Source organism: Zeus faber, assembly GCF_960531495.2.
Source record: "Zeus faber genome assembly, chromosome: 21".
In the NCBI taxonomy this organism is placed as follows: Eukaryota; Metazoa; Chordata; class Actinopteri; order Zeiformes; family Zeidae; genus Zeus; species Zeus faber.
In genome coordinates, this window is record NC_137208.1 from 18076598 (window position 1) to 18096891 (window position 20294).

The window sequence follows — 20294 nt, forward strand, 5'->3', positions numbered from 1 at the left end:
GTTTCATTTAAGGGGGTCTCTGAGGTTAAAAAAGTGTTTATAAATAAAAAGATGATTGGGAACTCGAGAGGAATGTTGTAGAAGTGAGGTGAAGACAAAGGACACAATGAGGGACAAAGATGACATTTAAAAAAATAAGATAACTATGACGATGGGAGCCATCCCTGACTTAAATGAAAGGAAAATAAAAAGAATTCAATTTTGGGGAAGCTTCATTTTACTTTTCTATTACAGAGACAAAAATGCCTAAAATACACATAAGGACTTGAAAAGACATGAGATGCATCTGTATTAATCTTGACAGGGCAATCGTATCGGTACTTCTTTTAGAAAGTGGATTAACTTTATGCTTTGATTTGATCTACTACTACTTTGTTCGGATTCCCAAGCCTGCTCTCCTCCTCTTTATTTCATGGCACTTCCTCTTTTACTTCCATTACAAGTCTTTTATTTTTTGTTTTTCCCCAAGGGGAGGGGTTGAAACATGTCCGGCATCACTAAAAGCCCAAAAAAACACAAATTCACAATAACAGACAAGAATAGCTTTGTCTTAGACAAATGGGTAGTGGTTTAAATGAGCTAAAATTAATTGCGTTTGGTGTCGCTGTGTATAGCGCCGGTGAAGGTTTCGAGCCCTCTTCTCAAGTAAAAAGTTTTAGACGACAAAATTCAAAAGGCACGACTATTTTTAGGAATAAAATGTAGAAAAATACAATTAGTAATTATCATAATACATTTAAATAATTAATTAAATAATTAATGTGGAATACGTACAAATAATAATTATTTAATATAAAACCAAACTTCATATTATTTTTATGTATTCATTATTTTATGTAATTCATTCAATAAATGTATGTAATTTGATATTTATTTCATGAATAATTACAATTTAAATGCAACGTTGTTAAATTTAAATGTGTTTTATGAACAGAGAAATAAAATTATCTTTCCAAAAAAGAAATGAGATTAATAAAGTGTTATCTTTACCTGTAACCATATAAACACATTCTAACCAAATATAATGTTCTGACCCAAATAAGGAAAAGAAGTGCTGAAGTAATTTAGAAATTCCTCCTGGGTAAGTCATCCCTCATTCACTTCCTGAGGCTTTTCAGGCCTCAGGAAGAAAGCCCGACTTTTCCTTTTTTATTTCGTCACACCGCTCCCCTGTGACGAGGTCAGAGGGATCGCGCCACTCGGTTATTTCTTTCTTTTTTACGCAATGTACCTGACAGAGTGGTAATTAAGCAGACGAGGCCTCCGGAGACAGAGGGTCCCCGGTGGGTCTCAGAAACCCCTCCCCGGCTGACAGGGGCCAATGCCTGGCACACTTTGCATTGTGGAAACCATCATTGCTTTAGCCCGACTTTATCAGCCCTCTAAAGTAATGCTTTAATGTCATTCTGACGGCTGAAGTCTGCGTACCACAAAAATACATGAAAAATAGATTTTCTTTATATATTTGAGCACATTTTAATGCAAAACGAGGTTGATTTCAATGTAACATCGCTTAAATGTATAAGTTGTGAAAAAGTATAGTATATACTAAGTATACTTTCAGATAACACGCTTAAGTATTCTTGTTTTTCAGTTAGGGGCGGAGGCACCATTGCTTTGACATGAAATTTGTGGACAAAGTACCGTCACCACCGTACCCTCTATTTGAGAGTTGCCCGGCCCTATTTAGCATTTAGAAAACAAAACACTTTGACACTTTTATGATATATTATTATTGTATAAGGCTATACTTGGTTGTGGTGTGGGGATGGTGTGCTTTGAGCAGCCACACCTGCCCTGGGTCTAGGTAATTGAGCCCAGGATTAGTGTGGCTGCCACTTCGGTGGTGGCAGCCACACTCCCAAAGTACGAACAGAGTTGGCCAAAAAATGCAAGTCAATATGCTTGTTTTATTTTGGAGTGGTCTGCCTTTTATCTTGTGCATTCAGGATTATTGCCTCGTAAAACAGATTTTGAACCTCAACGGGACTAAACTGGAAAAACGAGGGTAAAGTGAGCTAAGATCAGAAGTGTTGTAAAATATGTCCTCTGACGGGTAGACAGGCTAAAACTTGATTTGACAACGACCGGGCCCTTTAATGTCATCCAGGATTCCCATGACCATTCTGAACGGTGAGGGGCGATTTTCCAGTGTCAAGACACCGGCAAACTTGTTTACAGCCACTAACAGACTTTCTATTTCTGTGTGGAATGAGTCACTGGGGTCTGCTGTCCCTAATGTTGCACCAAAGTCACTTGGAATAATTAAGAGAGGGACATGCCGCAAATAGCTCCAGTTGTCCATCAGTCCTAGAAAACCTCCTGACATCCCATAGTTAGCCCCTCATTGTCAGGGGGGGCTGATGATATAGTGGCCAATGCCAGAGAGAGAGTGTGTGTGTGTGGGTGTGTGTGTGTGTGTGTGTGTGTGTGTGTGTGTGTGTGTGTGTGTGTGTGCGGCGGGGGGCGGGAGGGCTGAAGGCAGCACTTAAGACACCCATTTGGGCAAACAAGACGGACGAGAGCAATGGATCACACATGGATGGAAATCAACACTAGAAGAAGATTAACATATAGAACAGACCAATATCGGTTTGAAATGCTCAAAAATCCCACGAGTGCATTAGGAAAATGGCTTCCAAAAAAAACCCGATGGTGTGGCCGAGAAGCAAGCAGAAGTGCAATGGCTAGCCCAGCTCCTCTACAGGCCTACCGGTGTCTGAAGCCGATCTAAAATGTGCAAAGTTGGGCGTTGCCGTTGCGATAGTGGAGCACGGGGCATAAGGAACCGCATAAAACTGTGGTGCGACCAAGTCGCAGGTATCTGATCACGAGGAACAGCTGATCTACAGGAACAGACTGGACATGGGAGGGGTTGACAATGACGGACGACATCAAGATCCTGTGGGACTTCCCAATCTAGATAAACAAGCGCTGGCCCACCAAAATGACATCACAGTAACGGACAAGGAGCCGACAACCACGATGGTGATACATGAAGTCAACAGCGTGAAGAAGGAGCATTAGAAGCTGGAGAAACATCACTGATTAGAGGACATGAAGAAGTCGTAGCGGTCTAGGAACAGCACAGATATTGGGGGCGGGGACCCTGAAACTCCCAGATCTCTGGTAGAGGGTTAGGAAGTCACACGTCTATACCACACATACAGGAGTTAAACAACAAACTTCATGGGACTCAGAGGACTTAATCTGTTTTCTGGGTGCCTTATTGCATTTTCAACCCGGACGGCTTTTGTATAATCAGAAAAAGACCAATAGACCTTGGACTCCCCCCCCCCCCCCCCCCCCCCACACACACATTTTCAATCTCCAAACAATTCAATGAAAACAGCTTTCATTTCCTCGGTTTAATAAAATCCATAAAGCCCCAAATAATTTCCAACTTGTTTGAGCCCATTTCTAGTAGACCTAATAAATAAACGGAACCCAAGACTTGGTGTCTTTGCATTTCTCTCAAGATGTCATGTAAGGGGGAAAATCAAAGTGCTATAAAAGTCAAAGTGACACAATTTCAAAGACTACATGTGGGTTATTTTTGTACTTTGACATTTTGCAACGAATGGTTTCTCATACTTGGCGACTAAGTGTCACAAATAAAATGCCATGAAGTAATGATGATGGTAATTAGCTGTTTGAAAAGAATGTGTACTACTCCAATTGAAACATAATTTTCACCACTTCCTGTGGGGCAGTGAAGGTTGTGCAAGAGTGGCCTTTCTGACGCACAATAATGCTTAGCTTCAAGATGTTTATTGTAAATTACGGATTAAATTTATATACGATTTTATATGGATTCACAAAGAAATACATCAGCAACAATACTGTGTTAATATAAAAAATAAAAAATAATAATAATAATCAAGATTATGTCTTGAAGCAATATACTGATCAGCCACAACATTAAAACCACTGACAGGTAAAGTGAATAACATTACTCATCTTGTTCCAATGGCACCCGTCAAGGGGTGGGGATATATTAGGCAGCAAGTGAACAGTCAGTTCTTGAGGTTGATGTGTTAGAAGCAGGAAAAATGGGCAAGCGTAATGGATCTGAGCAAATTTAACAGGGGCCAAATTGTGATGGCTAGACGACTGGGTCAGAGCATCTCCAAGACGACAGGTCTTGTGGGGTGTTCCCCTGTATGCAGTGGTCAGTACCTACCAAAAGTGGTCCAAGGAAGAACAAGCGGTGAAGCCCTGACAGGGTCATGGGCGCCCATGATCTAATTTTTGCAGATGGGGAACGAAGTCTAGCCCGTCTGGTTCGATCCCACAGAAGAGCTACTGTAGCACAAATTTCTGAAAAAGTTAATGTTGCTATGATAGAAAGGTGTCAGAACAGAGTGCATCACAGCTTGCTGTGTATGGGGCTGCGGAGCCACATACGGGTCAGAGTGCCCAGGCTGACCACTGTCCACTGCCGAAAGCACCTACAATGGCACTGGCACTGGCAATGTTAGAAGGTGGCCTGGTCTGATGAATCACGTTTTCTTCTACATCATGTGGATGGCCGGGGTAAGGGTCCGATCCAATCCAGCATCTGTGGGATGTGCTGGAACAACAAGCCTGATCCATGGGGGCCCCACCTCGCAACTTACAGGACTTAAAGGATCTGCTGCTAACGTCTTGGTGCCAGATACCACAGGACACCTTCAGAGGTCTTGTGGAGTCCATGCCTCGATAAACTGTATTGGTGGCACGAGGGGAAGCCACACAATATAAGTGGTTATTATTTTATATTATTTGCATTATAAAATAAGCACCGAATGTGAAAATAACGGCATATTAGAAATTCAGGGTGGAGTCCGGGTTTCTTCAGACAGTGATTAAGTCACGTGGGAGTCTCCTCCTCTTGCGTGCGTGCGGGACGTTGAAGATCACGCACCCAGCGTTCCCTCTCATGCAGAACGTGTGCCTGTCTGCACTGGATGATGGATGATGATGTCACAAATCACCCCACTTAGTGGAATTGGATGATGACGCACAAATTAGCCCACTAAATGGATTTGGATGATGATGTCACAAAGCGTACCGGCTGCACGGAGTGGCTCGCTGTACACTTGTTAATTCCAAATTTATGAATATTACAGCGATAACTAGAATTAGAGATGGAACTCATGGATGGAATTCATTAGTTCTGAATAACAATGCTGGTATTAAAATCAAACAGCATCAGTGGTAATTAAAATATATATATATATATATATTCAGAAAGGCAGATAAACAATATTTAACAATAAAATATTTTAACCAAATGGAAAAAAAAGTGAAACTACAGCATATAATACATTAGAAATATTTTCCTCTCATGAGTGTCTCGGCAGTTCTCAGTTGTGGAAAAGAGAAAGCATCTCCTCCACCTACAGCGGAGGGAAACCTAGCAACAGGCGACTTACTGCCCAGGTACAAACAGACACGTGGACACACACACACACACACACACACACACACACACACACACACACACACACACACACACACACACACACACACACACACGCACACACACACACACACACACACTCTCACATATACCAGCCATGAGGAACACTGAATGTACAATGAAAGCACATACCCTGCAAAGGAAAGGTAAGATAGATAGATGGGTAGATTTGATAGAATAAACCAACAAATACAACTAAAATAAACAATGAACAATATGAATTTGGCAATATACAATTAACCAATAAATATAAATTTTATTTTAGGTTTATATAAATATAAACATAAAATTGTTATATAAATATATAAACAGGAGCAATTTGGCAATAATTAATAAATGAGTATATACAGCTGATATTTAAAAAAAAATATATATGTATATATAGATGTATTATATATATTTGCCAGGGTTCACAGTCATATATCACAATTGCTAAAAAATGTCCCTTTTTTCAAGAATCAGCGTTGAAGGGGAACAAGGAGAGTTGCAATGTTTTCAAATGACATAAAAACTATAATTTGAATTCCTAATTGGAATTTAAAAAAAACTATGTGTTCAGCAAGCCTGTGGTACTGATCTCTTAGAGCGTTGTGTTCTAAGAATCTATCTAATATGTTTGTGTGGCTGTCTAAGCTTCACACTATGACACGAAAAGATACAGAAATCATACAATAACCTTTTGTGAAGACAAAATAATGTAATCCGATAATGTACTGTTCTAGACTACAAACCCCAATTCCAATTAAGTTGGGACGTTGTGTAACATGTAAATAAAAACAGAGTACAATGATTTGCAAATCATTTTCAACCTATATTCAATACACTGCAAAGACAAGATATTTAATGTTCAAACTGATAAACTTAGGACAGGGGCATGTTTACCACGGTGTTACATCACCTTTCCTTTCAACAGCACTCAATAAGCGTTTGGGAACTGAGGACACTAATTGTTGAAGCTTTGTAGGTGGAATTCTTTCCCATTCTTGCTTGATGTACAACTTCAGTTGCTCAACAGTCCGGGGTCTCCGTTGTCGTATTTTGCGCTTCATGATGCGCCACACATTTTCAATGGGAGACAGGTCTGGACTGCAGGCAGGCCAGTCTAGTACCTGCACTCTTTTACTACGAAGCCACGCTGTTGTAACACATGCAGAACGTGGCTTGGCATTGTCCTGCTGAAATAAGCAGGGACGACCCTGTATAAGACGTTGCTTGGATAGCAGAAAATGTTGCTCCTAAACCTGCATGTACCTTTCAGCATTAATGGTGCCCTCACAGATGTGCAAGTTACCCATGCCATGGGCACTAACACTGATACATGGCTTTCGCTTTGCATGGTAGAATTTCAACTTGCACTTGTAGATGTAGAGACGAACTGTGTTCACTGACAAGGGTTTTCCAAAGTGCTCCTGAGCCCACGTGGTAATATCCTTGACAGAATGATGTTGGCTTTTAATGCAGTACCGCCTGAGGGATTGAAGGTCACAGACATTCAATTTGGTTTTTCGGCCTTGCCACTTATGTGCAGAGATTTCTCCAGATTCTCGGAATCTTTTTATGATATTATGGACTGTAGATGATGAAATCCCTAAATTCCTTGCAATTGTACGTTGCGAAACGTTGTTCTTATACTGTTGGACTATTTGATCACGCAGTTGTTCGCAAAGTGGTGAACCTCGCCCCATCCTTGCTTGTGAACGACTGAGCCTTTCAGGGAAGCTCCTTTTATACCCATTCATGACACTCACCTGTTTCCAATTAACCTGTTCACCTGTGGAATGTTCCAAACAGGTGTTTTTTGAACAGTCCTAAACTTTCCCAGTCTTTTGTTGCCCCTGTCCCAGCTCTTTTGGAACGTATTGCAGGCAAAAAAATTCAAAATGAGTGAATATTTGCAAAAAAAACAATAAAGTTTATCAGTTTGAACATTAAACATCTTTTCTTTATAGTGTATTCAATTGAATATAGGTTGAAAAGGATTTGCAAATCATTGTATTCTGTTTTTATTTGCGTTTTACACAACGTCTCAACTTCATTGAGATTGGGTTCTGTACATATCAAACCATTAATACTCTTTGATATACAAAGGGTTTTTAATATTTCAAAGGGAATACGGTCAACCAAATAAAGTCAATTCCTAGGTTATCTTAACTTATCGAGACCTCTTTCCCGGACCACTCTACTGAACGGTAAATGCTGTTTCATACGAGGCTCGGTCATTTTACATCATGTTTAAAAAGGAACATCGTCTCCATTCCGCCGTTCATGAATGGGCCGTGGAGCAAAGTTGGCTGCTTTTTCTGCTTAAACATCCAATCCAAATTACAAATTTACTTCCACAATGATTCCACCCTTCTGAACAATTGCTTAATCTCACAGCTTCTGTAGAAGTCATTGCTAAAACACCCCGCATTGGACCCCATCCTAGCAATTTAACAGCCATGAGCAGCCATAGCAACCATGTCCAGCTCTAAAGTCAGCGCCTCGGTCAAGGGCATCAGCGGGAGGGCGAACCCGGGAATCATTTAATGGGGAGGAAACTCACATTAACACGGGGAGAACATGCCAACCCCTGCCAAGAAGGCCTTCCAAAGAACCTTCCACTAGTATAGACCTTGCACTGTGTATTTGAGCTGTACATGATGGTTGGTCACAAATGGTTATGGTTTTAGAAAGCTGTGAGATATTACCAGCTCCAACATCGAACACACGATCTGTAACATTGGACAATCAGCAACACATATCATGATGTCATTTATTTATTCAGGAAAAGTCCCATTGAGATAAGGATCTCTTCTGCCTTGCGTATAAAACACAGTGGTGGGTATGGATTCTCAAACCTGTAAAGCACAGCATCGCTGAAGAGACTGTAAAGAAGCCTGTGTTAGGCAGGGTGCATATCTTGTGCAATGAACTGAAGAACATAGGATTTATATAGATATTGAACAATAACGGTCCTAAAGAAAAGGCAATTGTCCTATATAAAACATGTAAAACGTGATTTAAAGAATTGATCATGTGCATTTTTCTCTCACATGCACTGAGACGCTATTTGTATGGCAGTGCAGTTAGCGATGGATTTCACAATTTGCGAGTGCCTTGTGAATTGGACACTTGCACCCAAGCTAATCAGCAAGTGGAGTTTAAATTCCCGATCCACCAACAGTGCCCCCAGATGCTTTCTCTGTTATTTGGGCCGGGTAAAGCAGCAAAAGCTGCACACTCCTTTTGTGAATCTTGTCATTGTGTTTTTATTTGAGATGTATCGTCGGCCCACCCCACTGCTCCGTGGATATTGTTTTGTGACTCTTTTACTCCCCCCGACCTGCTAAATTAGGAGCCTCTCTGTGATCCTGATTTACAAATTAAGCACTGCTTTCTTTTTCCTTTTTGGGGTGTGTCATGTTCAGCGTCACGAACACGCTGGAAAAGGGGTGTGTCATGGTTCCAGTGTGATTGTGAAAACATAGTGGGAACAGCAAGGAGAATCCATGCCCGCACCGGTCCTTCGGCGGTGGGTAGCGGAGACGCTCCTCCGGTTCAGAGACTGGGCTTGGGGCGGTGTCCAAGTGGCTCGGTGCCCAGCATGGAGCGTGGGGGTTCTCCGCTGTGGTTCCCACAGAGCGATCCAAACGCTAAAAACATTTTGTGGTCGCCGCATGCAGGAAAAAAGTGGATAACTTCTGATTTTGGATTCTATATCGAATATGAAATAGTCGAAAGATACATGGATATTCTTGCCTATTTGGCGCCAACGTCCAGAACTTCAATGTGCATCGCATCGAGCCAGTAAAGGGCCGAAGATTTGCGCGTCTACTCGGGTGTCCTGTTTCCATCAGAGGCGATCGGAAGTGGAGCTGATAAAAACCTGCAGGGTCATTTGTCCCGGGAATGAAACCCGGGTGTACCGGGTTTTTGGTGCATTGGGAAAGTGGTATTGGTAACTGTTGGCAATGCTTTAGTGTTTGCCTCCCCAATCCTGTAAACCAGCCGTATACAGCTATAACATCGTGCGTGCCAAATATTGTGTGCTAATTCGAGCCCCGACAGGACGAGGTATACCTCTCTTACGTATTATTTTGAACGGATTATATGCTGTGCAAAATTTTCTTTCAAGTTAAGTGGCTCCAACACCACAGAATGACAAGTTAAAATGTATAGATATTTGCTCTGAAATGTAGTGGCGTAGAAGTCAAAAGTGGTCGAATACACTGACTATACTTGAGCAGGAAAAGGTACTTGAAAAATATACTTCAGAACAGTAACAAAGTACTTGTGCTTGACACGCTTCCATATGTGAATATCTGTCTGCATGCAAGACAAAAAAACATTTTACTTGCAAAATCACAAAAAAAAATACATAAAAGGGCTTTTCATCTGGTGGGCTCCATCACTATGTGAAAAAAATTGGCATTAAATTGGCATTGAAACTTCCTTTACAGATTCTGGCAAGCACTGCTGGATTTTTTTGGGGGGAGTGGGTTTTGTATAAAGGCGACCGGGCTTCACAGGAACTCGACGGGGGGCGTAACAGTGGAGCCAAGAAAATTTGTGCTCCACCTGCGTGCCCTTCAAACAGCATAGAGGGTGAAACGGTGGGGAATGAGCCTTTTTGACAGCCTGTGGCCAAGTTACATCACAAGGCTAACAAAAACACCAAATCCCCCCAGACAAGCACAGTCAAGCTATAACTTCGGTATTTCACACAATGATTAGTTTTAGGTCTCCTGATAAAAATGAATGATAGTCAAATGAACTCTAAAGGCGTTGAAGTTCACAAATATCCATTTCTTAGGGTGTTTAGGTTGGTGAAAATAAATGTGCTTAAAATGTTTTGAAATGAAAACATTCTAAGCCTATATGTACTGTGTTTATCCTAAAAGGTCAGGTCACATAACCAGGCCGCTCATCTAATGAAAAAAAGAGAAAAATAGAAATCCAAAAAGCTAGTGGGATCCATACAAACCGTGGTTCTTACTGAAAGGTCAGCCGTCGCCCAGACAGCTCGCTTATTACTCGAATAAACCTGACGGCCTTGTATGGGCAAACTGAACACAGCTCCTGCTGATATCTACCTGTAGCCTTCATGACTTAAACAATGACGAGCGTCTCAGTTTTAATCAAGTGGAAACTTATATGAACTCTGAGCATGGCTGTCGTCATTCAAAACACTGAGAATGGTTGCAGTCTATCAACACACACACACACACACACACACACACACACACACACACACACACACACACACACACACACACACACACACACACACACACACACACACACACACACACACACACACACACACACGTGGGTGTGAATGGTTCGGGTGGCCATTCTAAACAATTTTAACCTCAGATAAAATTATAGGCACTGGGGTTTCCGGGATGAGTGGGGCGTGGGTGGTTTGGCGTGGGTGTGTCGTGGGTTAGCATGTAGCCGGATGGGCCTCCTGCTGGGTGTGCTTGTGTTATGGCATCATGGGCTGTAGGGTGACAAAATTGTTGCTCAGCAGAGACGCCAGGCTTCTCTGCGGGTTCAGGGGCTCTTCTGTGGCTGTGGAGCATTGGGCTCGGAATGTTCTCGCAGCCATGGGCCAGTTGGGAATTTGAACTCCACTGTAGGATCAGCTTGGGTGCAATGAACAATTACCAGTTCCCTCTGTTGTATGCCCTGTTTTCTGAAAGCACAGATTTGAATGAAGTCATTCCATTCAATACATAGTTTTTACTGAGCTCACACAAGTGCTTTTTCAAGGAGCTTTGTGTGCCAAGTAATATTTCCTCGTCAGAATCGTTCTTTTGAAATAAAAGAGCTGCTTCCTGCATGTCATTCCTTCGGTTCTGAATCATGAGTTACATTCCAATCGAAAAAATATTGAAAACAAATTGCACTGTGTGGTGTGTGGAACGGACGTAGGCCAGGATCACCTACAGAACGCCTCTGGCACGGCCAAGGATGTGGGCTGATGGGTAGCGGGACTGTGGAGGTGAATCGCCACATCATGATGCTGACGTAGGTTCTTCGGATGATTCGATGAATTAGAGCAGCCTTTGAATGATGGGAAGAAGGAAGGATCATCTGGCATATAGGTCCACTCCATAAATCGCATGGGATTTTCTGTCTCGGAGTTGGGTTGTAGTGCTGGCTTAAGTGTCTCATCCAGTAAGTACCTCACCCCGGAGAAAGAAACTGAAGGTGGAGAAGTTCGCTACGGCTGAATCATCGCTGGAAAATGAATAATACAGCCCTGGACAAGATTCTCTTGTCGAGGTTTTTTGGACTGTACGTGAAGCAGATTCAAATCGTGGCAGCCGATGTGTGATGCTTTCTCCTCCTCAGCCTCAATTTCCTCTTTCCATTACGAGGGACTCAAATATGCTCGACGGACTAGTAATATAATCACTGAGAATTAAATTATCATTATATTCCGCCCACTCCTCGTGTCTCCTTCGGAATTCAATACCACACCGTCTGGACAGCGTATTAAAAAATGTTTTCTTCCTTCTAAATCAAAGGTTGTGGCGAAGAAGAAGTCATGGCGTTGTCTTTATCTCTGGTGACAGCCAAGCACTTTGATCCAAGAAACACTCGATGGACACCTTTAAAGTTCAGCGTTGTACCCAACCACATCTGGCACGCGCACACACACACACACACACACACACACACACACACACACACACACACACACACACACACACACACACACACACACACACACACAGTCTAGGAGGGCCATAATGTTATGAATCCAAGTTCCATGCTTATATCTTTTGACTGATATATATTTTTCATGCTTACATCTTATACCTTTTACTACTTGGGTATCTATTTCATTCTAAATTAGAATGTTGAAAATCTTGAATTCAACTGAGTACCTCTTTGGTTTGTATGATCCTTCCAAGAAAATCTTACATTTATATTTTACACCACCATTTGGTGCTTTATATGTGTTGGTAGTTGTTCCTGTACAGCCATTAATAACCGCAACAATTTTGGAAATCAACAATTTTAACTTATTCATTTGACATAATTTCTAGCCTCAAAGTTAGGATCCATAGGCATAGATGGAAGATCCAGGGATATTCACTGTTGTAATACCATTGCAAATATTGCCCACGTTTCTCCAGTGGTATTATTAATAACAGTCATAGCGATACGACAGTAAAGCTGCTTGACAACACTTTCATCATCTGAAAGTGCATCATCGCTCCAACCTAATGGGCCTGGGTGTCTCTGCCTGTTTCTTTCTGCTCTGTAGCAACCATTTAATTCTATTAAACGATGTTTCACGCTGGAAGTAGTTTGTTATCGCTATTGTATTGTATATTTTGGACTTGTGTAAATAGAAAACACTGGCTGGTTTAATTTTAGTTGTAGGAGCACCGTTTGTAATTCATTTATTTTTACAGCAAGTTAGTTTAAATCTGGGCTGTAATCACGGTATCAAGATATAATGTACTGTATTGGGAATGGATATGAATGAACGGATATTGTGACCAAAATATTTTTTCTAGAAAATAAAGAATGTAATATTTAATATACAGAATAGATTATACTGGAAAGAAGATTCAAGATTAGAAAATGTTTATTATTATTATTACATTTATGTATTTATTTATTTTATAATTTTTACATTTTATTCTTTTGTTTTTTCAGCAAAATTATTTTAGAGCCATTATTTGACTCCGCTCCACTATTATTTGACCCATAGATTCCCCATATATTTCTTTCAAAGCGTGTTTACACAATACCATAATTGTTTATACCATAACGCTCGGTAGGCTATAGGTTACATGTCATCCACGACAGCAGCATCCAGGACGTAAATGTATCATTACACCTCACCTGAGCTGCCTCTCAGATACGCAGGCAGGTCTATGTACACCTCTGTCGCTGACAGAATTTCGTGCCGCAGTCAGTCAGGCGTGCACACAGCCAGTGCTTAACCATCCAGCTTTCAATTAACCTTTTACCCCTACGATCAAATAATTAAAATACCTTTCCCGGCAACTGGCAACCTCGTAACAGCGTTTTGTCCACACACACACACACACACACACACACACACACACACACACACACACACACACGGAAGGAAATTGTCGCAGCCAATTAAATGGAAAATAATCTCCCATTTGTAACACTTAAAGTGTGTGCCAACAGCGGTGACCAACCTTTTTTGAGTGTTTGTGTCTAATGTCCTCCACCATGACCTTCACTTTCAGTGTTTTTCTCATGACCGAGGTGTGAACACATTTTGGGATGACACTGGGTGAAACGGAACGGGACATACGGCCTAGTAATTGCGCTGGCGGGACTTTTTGTACCCATTGGCAGCGCCGGGTGAGTTGTTTGTTTGTGTGGGGGGGCTGGCTGGCTGGCAGGGAAAATAGAAGCCGCTTCAGTGATAAATGACAGCGGTAGTGTACGATTTCTATGCCCTTGAAATTTGTATTAGTGATGCAACACTCCACAACAATTTGTTTCGTAGCGAACAGATCTTTTCAATGAGTTGGGAGTCGTAAGGTCACTACAGATAAAGAGTCGTTTCGTTTGTGAACTGCAGCCAGACACACACGCTCGACTCAACTCTCAAACGAAAACAGCTGAGAGCCCTGAGGCGCGAGTGACGCATGCGCCCTAAGCAGCGGGCACACTCCTGAACCTGTTTGCGAACTGGTTCAGTGATGGAGATATTTTCAGATTGCTTTTCATTTAATGCTCACAACCAATCATGGTTTTCCTCTGTATATGTCCATATAATTAGTCCATGCTGTGTCTGCAATTCTCCAGCCTCCATGAGGCCGCACCACACTCCCTTCTCCTATTTATGTGTAGAGATAAGACAATTTGATACCCCCTTGTCGCCACTGAAACTTTTAATTGGCAGTTGCATAACTTTTGAGACATCCAGACACTCCCAGACACCAGTTTGTTTTTTTCTAAACAAACACATCATGTATTCTATTATTATATTATTGTAGGGGCATCATCAGTATGATGACACCCAACTCTGTTAGCACGCCTTTGTGCTTGGTCTATATGCACTATCTCTGATGATACCACAGCACTTGGCACTTCTCCGGTGTACCCTGCGGGGTGCACTTGGACAAGGTGCCCAGCTGTTAAGGTGCCCAGCTGTTATCAAATTTATTTAAAGCATTAAGAAGTAGTACCTTGACTTATTTCTCTCAGCATTCATCCATGCTCTTAGCCAGCGGACCTGTACAGGCGTGGAGGAGGGCTGACCCAGGGAGAAAATCTTCCACATCAGCCCCGCAGTGAATCTTATACCCACTTAAAGAAAATGATTACTGAGGATTCAGTTGATGTGAAAAAAGTAGTTTAGGTGAAGGGATTTGCCATTATTCATATTGAATGTGACTGGTTTACACTTTGCGTTCTTCCGCAATAAATAATTCTAATTTTATTCATGAGAATTTGTCACTCGAAATGGTCAAATCTCCTAAAGGAGTTAAACTTTTCATCACCAATAAGTTGATATTTGTTCATCAAACACCCGGTGACAAAAGTACAATGAAATACTGATGAAAGGTTTCACTCTTTTTTAAAACCTACCTTTAGACAGACCTATTATGCTCTTTCTCAACAAGTGAATATGGGTGTCTGAGGTCCCCAAAAGATGTTTTTGATTTATTTTTGTCCCGAAAATGCCACTCAGATTATGCATTGTAGCCATTCTAACATGGCTTTATACCATCCTGTTCCAAAACTGGCTGTTGTTTGTGGGTGGAGCCACCCTCCTGGGGGCCCCTAGTTCTGTGAGGCAACGGGGTTTGAGCTTTACTACCGGGATCTGTTGTAGTTAGGGTTAGTCCATAAATTTTCATTGATTTCGCCTCATCAATCCACCAAAAGTTTTTCCTGAACAAATTCGAGGCGAGAAATAAGTAATCCAGTTCACTCATATTAGATCTACAAGTCCTCATTTAAAAGTTTGTTCCGACTGTTCCGCACCAGGACGCGCCAGGACACAGCACACAGGGATTTTTTGTTTGATGTAAAGGTAGTCAAATAAAATTAAACTCATACATCTACAATAAAAACACAATTTTTATTGGTTTTGTTTGGAGAAACGCACAGCAAATCCCACACCGCAGCCTACAGTCTATCTACCACAGCCTACAGTCTATCTACCACAGCCTACAGTCTATCTACCGCATCTTTTTTTTTTTTTTTGAAAGAACATAGCAGAATTATTTTTTAAAATACTTACATCTCAATTGTCTGCAGTTTCTTCACGGACAGTCGGAATTAATCCCTCTCTCTTTTAAAAGATTTGTACTGGTCTTCTTATGTGATTTCTCCAGCCATGGGTAGAGTTACTCAGATGGGGGGCGGTTCTAATTCTACTGAGGCACATAGTGACGTGTGAAGGGATCAAAAATCTGAACGGGTTGGTTCAGGAATTGTTTTTTGACAAAGGTTGCCCAGAAAATAATTGTCTGGGTTGTCAGATGTCGCAGTTTGTGTGTTTATAGGCCCACGAGAGACCCAAATGTATGTGCACGAGCTCTGAAAAAGTGAGTTTTTCCATAATAGGTCCCCTTAAAGATCGGTTCCTGGCTAATTTCTCTGTAAAAAATGTAAAGAAGCAAAAAAGTAGTTTGGATTTTCAGACTCTTTGTTTGTTTGGTTCCGTCCCAGCTAAGGAGGAAGAGTCAGTTCAGCCCTTTTATTTACTTTTATTTGGTGGACCCTGCGGACGACAGCAGGGTTCCCGCTCCCGTGGCCGTCAAGCTGCCTGCTGCTGGGCTTGCGAGCAGCCCAGCAGCAGAACACCATTCCTCCTGCGCTCGGGTGGACCATTATTAACCACAATTATTATAATAACCCTCAGTGATATATAATTGTGGCCTGTGTGCCGCATATTGAAATGAACAGTACAACTTGCGCCATATCGGCGCACTCCTTAAACCCTTACTTGTGGAAAGAGACCAATGCCTTTTAACTCAATTTCCTATTTTTGTCAGAATGTGAATTACTGATAGAGAGACGTATTGTTTATTGTATTCAAAGTGTATTTTGATGAAAACTTGTTTACGTTAGGTTTATTTTTGTTAATTAATATTTTTTTATTGTTGATTAATTGAAATGTTATAATTGTTGTATTTTTAGGTGTTATTTAGGTTTTAGGTCAATCTTTTTTTTGCCTATTGTTTTGACGTATGCTGCTGTCACACTGCAATTTCCCTCTGGGGATAAATAAAGTATCTCTATATCTCTATCTATTCAATTAAACATCTGTACTCCACATTGTAATTATTTAGTATTTATTGGTTAGTAGTTTATTTACAGAAGGATTTCCCCTTCCTGGTGGCTTCACTATCGACAATACCGACTATTTCGGAAGAAATGGTAATGGCCTTACCTTGGTGACTACACCACACAGTCTTTGGAACCCGGGAGCAAGAGGCCACATTTTAATGAACGAGTAGCAGGTGGATTTCTGCTCATGTTGTTCTGCGTTGTGTTGTGTATCCGGCTGGTTATCTAACTGTACAACAAGAATAATAATAATAATAATAATAATATTAATAACAATAACAACAACAACAATATTAATAATAAATATAGCTACAGGCAGCACTACAAGGTAGTCAGCCTTTCGTTAAAGTTCAATGGACGAGTGTGCCTTGGCTCTCTGTTGCGGTGTGTTTTGTGAGTGCAGAAGTTAATTCGTTCCGGCCTGGTTACTGTGTAATTCTGCGAGCAGGCGGTGTTTGCAGCTGTGGGTGGGTTTCCTACGCCGTAACTGACAATAGTTATCATTCTGATGTAGGGCTGCACGATTATGGCTGAAATGATAATCATGATTATTTTAGTCATTATATACTGTATTGTCAGCACGATTATTCATCACGATCATTAATCCATTTTGGGGAACAGAATTGTTTTATGGCACCTTGTTAATCAACAGAAAATTGCCTTCACAATAATAATGTATTTTATAAACCGATAAAGTGCTCCCCGGGCGCAGCTATATGGCAGCCCACTGCTCCTAGATGTGCCTCAGTACTTGTACTCTGTGCAATGACAATTAGTTGAATCTAATCTAATCTAAATAAATAAACTAAGGTAAGTGGTTTAACTGACTTCAATTGTAGAAGACATATAATGAAATAAATTGCGTGCTGTGGGCTACACATTTGTTGTAATTGTACCAAATCCCAAAAACAAAAAAATAATAATAATAATAAAAAGAATGAAAATATTTCAAAACACATACACAAAGATTACACGTTCCTTGTATTATGTAATCGCTTATAACTATTGTATGGCTTTTATGGATATTAAGATTGTATACATTGCTATCTCTGGAATGTCTATAAATTCTAAGGGTGATGTCATTGGGTTTTTATTTTGTAGAACTTACTCTGGTGCATGCCGGTTGTCCTCAGAAGCGTATATATATTTGTGATGTTTAATACACTGCGCTTTGATTAATCCAATTGTGTTCTGGTAATACTATGACTTAATTTTTTTCAAACATAATAAAGATTAATAGCAATAAAATTCCATCTGTCACATTGTTATACGGTATGGTTAAGAGTTTGTATCTTATACAAATCTAGTCTTTGGTTAAGTCCAATCGCAAATATGTGTCACGTGATCTGTCAACTTGCGCATGCGCGCTGTGCGTGGCGTCATCTTGGTGAGGTTGGGATTCGCTTCGTTTCGGAGGTTGCTGTGCACCAGACACTTTCAGCCCGAAAAATGGCAATGAGAAAAATAATTATAAAAATCGGAACGAAAACAATCGTGTTCCAGCCTTGAGGGCTGGACCCCTAACTATAAAGGAATGAATCTGTCTGTCTGTAGGTTGGCCTGTATGTATGTATGTCCTTTGATTATCTCAACAACCCGATCCGATCTACTTCACACTTGCTACTATCTCTTGTTGTGGACCCAAGGACGTGCAGTGTCGAATTTGGTGCAGTTTTGGACACTTTCAATAAACAGCGTCAGGGCTCTGCGACTGATTCACAAAGAGCATCTTTCCCTGGTGTATGACTTTAACCGGCAGTTTCATCTTCCATTGTGGAACACAGGACTGAATCACCGACATTTTGTTCAGCTGTGCCATTAAAATGTAGAAAGTCTTCGATTTTGAACGGGCATGTGCTAGTTGTTTAAAAACTTAACATACCAGTACCTATACCAGCACCCTTAAAGTGATATTGATACCAATAGAGTATTTATTCCATCCCTTTTTTTTTTTCCATTTTAACCCTCATGTGAATGGAAACATTCAGTTGTGTAAAATTACACCACTCCTCCCCATCCAAATGATTTTTTACACGGATACATTTTGAAAGTATTCAAATGACTGAAATATTTATTAAATAACTGTACAAAACTGTACAAAGAATTATTTGAGCAGTGTAATTTTAAACAAATAGCCAGAACAGGAGGAACGATCACAGTGAGGAAAACCTCTATCACTGTTCATATGGACACTTGACTGTTGTTTTAACACAGACAGAAAAATTGTGAACCTGTTCGTTAACAGACTGTTGTAGCCGCCGCTGCGGTAGTGAGCCAATCACACGTCGCATTAATTCGACCAATGCTTGCCGTGATTGGATGGCTAGTAGCTGCTGCGATAGTGAGCCAATCACATATCGCATTAAATCGAAGAGCGCTTGCAGTGATTGGCTGCGAACAAAGCCATGCAAATAGCCATTTTCTTCTAGATCTGGGTGCAAAAAGGATTGAATGCAGGTATTGTTTGACTGGAGAAGTTTCGATACCACTTGCACTTGGTATTGCGTTATTTCAGTTGATACCTTAAAGGTATTGAGTACAAAAACCTAGTATAGTTGTGTAGCTAGTGAGTGAGACTCTCTCCACCATTCAGCTCGGCGCATACGTGCTCACTCAGTATACTATATAATATACAGTAGAGCTTATATTATACATACAGACCACAGTGTGAAGGTATAATGACTGCAGAATATAAAACAGTATCCAAAATATAGTAAAGCAGAATAAAGTGCAATGAAACAGTATAAAATTCTAATTCAGTTTAAAATCAAATTACAAGTTATTTATACAATGGAGACAGGACCGGCAGGTTCATCAGCACAATACAAATACATTACAGCGTGTATCACCGTCGCATAGTTTTACACAAAGAACAACGGAAAAATATAAGGTAAAGGAGAGAGCATTTTGAAAACGCGACTCACCAGCTCCGAGCGTACGTGCTCACTGACTCCCCAGGGGACCGAATGCTACAGAAAACCAATAGGGCGGAGCCTATTCACAGGTGGACACTAATTCTGGGGAAGGTCACAACCATGGAAGACAGAGATTTCAGGGGAAAACAAAAAAAAAGGGAAAGAAAAGAAAGACATTTTGGCTCGGCTGCAGAGGCGGCGGCTGACATTTAGCGCGAGCCGATCCGATTCCACTTATAGAACAGTGGGAGGACGGGGGGGGGGGGGGGAAACGCACGTGCTGAGACCGCCCCTGTCGGCGGATGCATCCGTCACCAGCGGCTGGTAATTTAACTCCGTCAACACTGAGAGGGAGCAAACACAAAACTGTGTTTTTCTCCGTCCAAATCTCCAGGAGCCTTTTTTAGGCCCTGAACCCCCTTGAGAAATTGAAAAATGCTCTTAATTGCATCGTGTTACCTTAATAGATTAGTGTTTTTTTCTACCTGGTACACCCCGAGCACTTTCCGTACACAGCTCATTTCTAGGACTATGGAAAAAACAAGTTTGATGGTGTTTCGATTTCCGGAGCGGATTTTTATGACCCGCTACTCCAGTCATCTCTCATGCTTTGTGGGATG

The 20294-nt window shown here is 41.1% G+C and overlaps 1 protein-coding gene across 1 annotated transcript in view; it reads right to left on the reverse strand.

Moving 5' to 3' along the window:
- LOC307246233 (liprin-beta-1-like) overlaps nucleotides 1-19798 on the reverse strand; it is a 54906-nt gene extending 35108 nt beyond the window's left edge. The window contains exon 1 of the mRNA XM_080022096.1: nucleotides 19684-19798. The gene's annotated coding sequence lies outside the window, so the exon portion shown is untranslated. The remainder of the gene's footprint in view (nucleotides 1-19683) is intronic.
- Between the last annotated feature and the right edge of the window lie 496 nt (nucleotides 19799-20294).